Here is a 6,512-nt window from a genome sequence, read left to right as displayed (position 1 = left end):
AACAAATAAGGTGAAGAGAATCATACTAGTCCCCTACCCTTAAATTTCCCGCATCCCAAACTCTTTGCAGAGTTTCTCCTCTCTTCAGTTAATTCTTTTGAGTGAGGCAACGTAGACCTGAACCTCGGTAGTGCGGATCTTCTGTGATCGCTGGCCCGTTTTGCCCGAGAATGAGAATATCCCTTTCCCCCACCAATGGCACCCAAACATGGTACATTCTTGTGTTTGGGGTCAAACTGCCCACTAGATTGTCATACCTGCCCCCTCCGCTTGCTTTCCCCCGCCTCTCCTTTCCGTCACCAAAACCCTACAGTCATCTTTACGTCTACACACTTATTTACATTGTATTTTTTTTTAATACTTAAACCAAAATGCTTTTTTAAATTTAAATTTACAACGCTTTTCCCTTTATAAAAAAAAATTTTTAAAATATAATTTTTTTAATAGAACTATTTATCTAAAAAAAGACTAATAACAGACCCAAACCTTTCAATAAAAAGCCCCCAAAATTTCTGTAAATAGGGATTGTTTTTTTCACCCAATAAATATTTTAAATTTAATAGCACTTCCCTTTTACTAATGTAGAAAAGTTATTACTTGTTTTAAAAAATTGTTTAAGGTAACACACTCAGACAGACAAATGGGGAAATCTTTCAATTAACAAGGTTCGTTCATCAAATTGAACACAGGTAAAAAAAAAACATTACATTACCTAATAGTACGGCTTCATAGATCACTCCTGTGTAATAATCCAATCCTCTTGCTAAAGCTCAAGTCAAACGAGACATACTCGGTCAGATCGTAGAGGTCGATGTAACGGAAAGAAAAGTTTCATTGCCTCTAGTCCTTCTTTGGCGGTCTTAGACTTTCCCAGAAGATTTTGATCTTCCATCAGTTTTTCAACAAGTTCTACCTTTCCACTCTGCGTACATACTCTCCAATTTTATTCGGCAATGTCACCGTCTAGATTCTTCTCATTCACCATTTCTGATCGTACTTCTTCCCAAGTAAGCTAAAATTAAACAATTACTTATGAGTATGTTAAAATACAACCACATTAGAAACTAAATAGGCACTAACTGGAAAATTTAAAACTCTTGTTAGTTCTGATGGAGTATTAGTTTATGTACAAGTTTGGCTAGAAAGAAACCGAATAATGTATTGGTGCAACCATAGAACAAATACAATGAGGCTGAATAACATACGGCCAATCGTGTGACTCAGTCTCTGCTCACTACCCGAGTTTCGCCTGGCTCCGGCACTCCTTCTGCCCATAGTGTCAATTATAAGCAGTTAATGTTTTGCCTCTATGTCGGAAAAGTGTTGAGTGTTCAGAATGAACAGCTGTGTGAACTTCAAATTTCTTTTCAAACTAGGAACATCTGCAATGTTATAACGAGTATAAAATGACAATTGTTTAACACAAACACAACTGTTTATGTAGTTTAAATTGGGAGATTTTTCCCGGGGAAAAAAAACCCCCCGGGAAAAAAAAAAAATTTTAAAAAAAAAATTTTTAAAAAATTAAACATAAAAAAAAAAAAAAATTTAAAAAAAGGGGTTATAACAAAAAAATTTTTAAAAAAATAAAAAAAAAAAAATTTAAAAATTTAATAAAAAAAAAACATTTTATTTTTTTTTAAAAAATTTTAAATTTTTTTAAAAAATTTCCCCCCATTTAAACCCCCTTTTTTTAAAAAAAAAAAAAATTTTTATTAATTTTTTTAAAAAAAAAAATAATAAAAAAAAAAACATATAAAAAAAATAAAAAAAAAAAAAAAAAAAAAAAATAAGGGAAAAAAAAAATTTTATTCTAAAAAATTATTTTTAAAAAAAAAAAAAAAAAAAAAAATTTTTTAACCATAAAAAAATAAAAAAAATAAAAAAAAAAGGGAAATTTAAAAATTTTAAAAAAATAAAAAAAAAAAAAGAAAAAATTAAAATTAAAAAAAAAAAAAAAAAAAATTTTAAAAGAAAAAAAAAATTTTTAAAAAAAAAAAACCCAAAAATTTATAAATAAAAAAAAAAATTTTTAAAAAAAAAAAAAAAAATTTTTAGAAATTATTTTAAAAAAAAAAAACCGGCGAAATTTTTTTGGCCGCGGCCCACGCGCAATTTCGCCACCTTTCCCCCAAGAACAGAAAATTCGGGGATATTCGTTGATGGAAATCCCTGCGGGGTACCCGGAGAGGAAAAAACGGGAGGGAGGAAAAAGGGAAAAGGTAAGTCGGGTATGTAAAAAAAAAAATTTAGGGTCGAGGAACGGCCATAAAAAAAAACCCACCAACATGTACGTTGCGCTTTTTTTCACTCCCCCAAAATATTATAAAAAAACTGAGGAAAAAACCCAATCAAACCAAAAAGCAGAGAGAAAACCATTTTTTTTTTCAACTTAACAAAATGGTTTAATATTTATAAAACTTTTGAAAACTCTAAAAAAGGTAAAACACTCTTGTAGAAAAGTGAAGACGATCGCCGATCATCAGCATTAACAGAACTTTTGGGGGAAAAAATTTTAAAAGCAAGCTTTTGCGACCCGAGTTCGTCACCGTTAGGGCCGGCGCTGGTGAGGCCCCCGCTCGTCAGGGGGTCCGCAATGGGTTGATTTAAAGGATATTTTTTTTCATTACTATGTATGGTATTTGTTTTTAATAAATGACAGATTCTTTTAAAAAAATCTTATTTTTTTTAAAATTTATCAAAAGTACTAACACATTTATACTTAAAATCACTGTGACAGACATTTTGACAAGGCCTTTTCGTTTTGATTCCGGGTCTTTGTGGTGGATCGAAGTTTTGTCACACGTTTACAAATTTTTTTCAAAACAACTTTTCCCCTTTTTCGACTGCAAAACACAGAGTGATAAAATAAGTATGTCAGACCATCATCAGCAAAGTGATGCTAAATGAGAAAATTGGGGTTCTGTCTGACAGATGGGCCCTTTAAAATAAGAGTGCAAAAGTTTGATTTAACAGGAATAAAAAGGGTTCATTCAAAATATTCCCAAAAAGACCCCTCTTGAAAACAGAGGAATAACAAAAAACGATTTTTCTGAAATCTTCGAAAAACGTAAGTGGTTTTACCTTCTTAGAAAAACATTATTTCTTGCAATGGGAACACAGTTTGTTACTTTTGATTTCGAAACGAAAACTTCAATTAATGAGTTGGAAATTTTGGTAATTACAGTAAAAAAAAAAAGAAAAGACCAAATCGAAAAATTTAAGCCCTTTTTAATGGTTTTTTTATTTAAAGGGACGTCCTATTAAATTTGGATATAAGTGGTATTTTATTTTATTTCATTTGCGTCCTGACTTCTTTCGTGAGTGGGACGGAGGAAAAAAAGGATGATTTTCGGAAAAAACCCAAACCTACATTTTCCCCCCATTTATGATGCTTATCATCAAGACATTTTTAACCAAAATAACATCGCTGACAGACCCTCCACCCTACTTATCTGATTTGATTCCTAAATTTTCCTTTATTCCCTAAAATCTAGTCGCTTTGAAAGGAATCATTTTCAACCATTGAAATATGATTCATTGTCAAGCAGTAGTTAAAGAAAAAAACTTGAAAGTTTAAAGGGGTTGCAGAAAATGATCTGCACAATTGTTAAAACAATGGAAAATTTACATGGAGGGGGTACAGACAAGGGGAAAAACATCAAAATTGAAAAATTTGTAAGTAAATTTGTTTTGTCTCATTCTGGATTTTTGTAACCACACCTTATATTTTAAAATTGTTAAAACCTGATTTTGAAATGTTATATTATTCGAACAATACAGCAGAACCCTTAATACAAAAAATTACTTTTTAACCCAATAATATTTTCAAATTTTTGGCTCCTAGCAAAATTTCCCAATTTTCATCTTTTTTTTAAAAACAAATACAACCCACTTTACATTTTTAAAATTGAAAAAATTTGGGGTCCCAAATACACCCCTTTGGCACATATCACCATATTAAAATTTTTGGGAAAAAAAAAAAATTCAAAAAAATTTTAAAAACTAAAATAAGTAAAATTTTAACTGGCTTCTATTTTTTATTTTTTTTAATAATTTGAGTGTAAGTTTGGTAGATTTTTTAAGTATGTTTTTTGTAGTAAATGTTAATTTTTTATTTTTAGATTAAAATGTTTAAAGATGTATTTATAATAAAGAAGGTTAATGAAGTGGAAACGTTTTTTTTGCCCTTTTTACCTTATAATCATTTAACATCATTCTTGTTATAAAATTTAACTCCCCCAAAACTGTTTCCAAAAAACTTTTGAGTTTTTAATTAATGCACTTGTTGAAATACATTTTATGTTTCAAGAAGAAAAAAAAAAGTATTTATTTTGTTTAATAGGTTCCATTAAATGAGGAAAGCAAAAATTTATTTTGTACAAGACTTAACTAGTATTGTTGTAAAAGGAAAAAAAACTGTTATCTTTAGATTGTAAAATTTTTTCCTTATCAATTTGTCGACGTGAAAAAATGGATCGGAACATTCAATTGGAACTCCACAAGCTTAAAAGTTTCCCACCAGCAAAAAACCTTGGTTGACTTTGATAAAAATTTCCCCAGTGGAGGGAGTTAGAATCTCAACACAACTCTCATACTTTGCTTCTGGTATCTGGGTGTACAGGCGGCTATGTCAAAGTCTGGAAAAAACAAAAATGTATTGAAAAAAGCATTGGTGACAAAAATTTAAAATTTTTACCTTTTCCCAAACAGTTCCCCAAATTTTTATTTTCAATCACGGGTTAAAAAACCTTAAATAACTATTGGGGAAAAAAATTTGTCAAACAAATATTACTGGAATTATCCGTTTTGAAATCTTCCTCGGCTAAGTCAAGTGTCTTTTTCCCCTGACTTTCCTATGGCCGGCATTTTGAGTTCCACTCATTCACTCGTAATGGAAGCAAACTCGCTTAAAAAATGTATTGAAATTTCTGATAAAATCTCACTGGATTTTTGCAATTATAAGTAGTCGCATAGTTGTGCCCAACTGTAAAGTTGCAAGAAGGTAAAAAATTAAAACTTTTCTTCAACAAATATGAAAAAAAGGGAATTTTTTTTTTGTGAAAATAAAATTTACATCACTGAAAAGTGCGCTTTCTTTTAAAGTTGTTTTTTTTTTTAAGGATTAAAACTTATAAATATAATTTTTAGAACTGTTTTTTAAAGGGGGAAATTTTTTAAAGTTTTGTTTTGCAGTTATGAGTTTTGTTTGAAACTGATGGCCTTGGTTCTGCACACGAAGAAGTACAACATTTGTTTTTGTTACAATTATAATCATTTTTTGCCCCAGCTGAAAACGGGCCCAAATAACAGATACATAGGTTTGCACAGACAATTTTATTAGAAAATTGTAGGTATTCTGTTGTGTTTGTTAGGGATTAAAAAAATATTACTTTGACCCTTTATATATGTATTTTACAGTGTTTGGGAAAATTTCAGATATAATGTTAACCTTTTCACAGGGTTTTAAGGCTATATTAAACTCTTTTTTTTTTGAATAACCCTCAAATTGGGGAGGCCCCTTTGGAAAGGGTTTTAAGAAAATTTAAATGAAAATGGTTCGAGCGATACATTATTTATTAAAGAAAATCAAAGTAGGTAGAATGCCCCAAACCGGATTCAAAAGGTTTTTTAATTTAGAAAAAGGGGGCATGTGGATAAAACAAGTAACAAAATTTTTGTAGAAAAGCAAACACCATCACTCAAGATGTTTCAAGTTTCCTCTGTAAACCAACACATACTCTGATGGAATTCTGCTGCATATTCTTTCTTCTTGCGGAAACATATGGTTATAACAAAAAACCAAAACCAAATTTTTTTATGTTTTTTTTACTTTTCCTGTGGCAGGATCAATATAAAAAAATTATATTTTACGAAATAAGACTCATGACCAAAAATTTTTTGTCCTTTTTTGAGTGAAATTAAAAACTGTGATTTTTTTTAATTTGTATAAAAATTGTCCCCGTTTGAAAAACAATTAGCTTATAAATTTTTTTTAAATATCACTTGCAAAATTTTCACTGGAAGAAAACACTTTTTTTTAAGTTGTTAAAAATTTAAATATGCTTCTTAATTTTGGGGTTTAGTTTGGATAGTTTAAAAAATGTGTATGTGAAAAATCAATTTAAAATTTTGTTTTAAAATGGTCACAAAAAACCAAATTTTAAAAAAACAAAAATTATAATTTTTAAATATTTTGTAACTTAAAGAGTAAATTAATACTTACACATTTGGGAAAAAACTCTCGATAGCGTCCCTTTGTCTAGCGGGTTTTCTCTCCTGTAACCCTTGGCGATGTTGGTACCTCTTATTTTGTGTCTTGCTCATTGCCAAGTACCGTTGGAACGGTACTGTCAAGTCGTAAAGAAAGAAGCAATTACCTCTTGGTTGCAAGATGTAGATCGCTTCGAGTCCTGCCTACTTTCCCGTCAGAACTTCCCGGAAATATTTGTTATATGTCGTATTGGGTCACTTTTTAGTACCCATTTCAAAAATTAGCAAAAAACAGAAGG

The 6,512-nt window shown here is 29.9% G+C and overlaps 1 pseudogene; it reads right to left on the bottom strand.

The window, feature by feature from the left end:
* Nucleotides 1–726: 726 nt before the first annotated feature.
* Nucleotides 727–4,612, bottom strand: LOC124375055 (annotated as a pseudogene).
* Nucleotides 4,613–6,512: the final 1,900 nt, after the last annotated feature.

This window comes from Homalodisca vitripennis, unplaced genomic scaffold (genome assembly GCF_021130785.1).
Source record: "Homalodisca vitripennis isolate AUS2020 unplaced genomic scaffold, UT_GWSS_2.1 ScUCBcl_12861;HRSCAF=22799, whole genome shotgun sequence".
Lineage (NCBI taxonomy): Eukaryota > Metazoa > Arthropoda > Insecta > Hemiptera > Cicadellidae > Homalodisca > Homalodisca vitripennis.
This window is presented reverse-complemented; position numbering and strand designations above follow the sequence as displayed.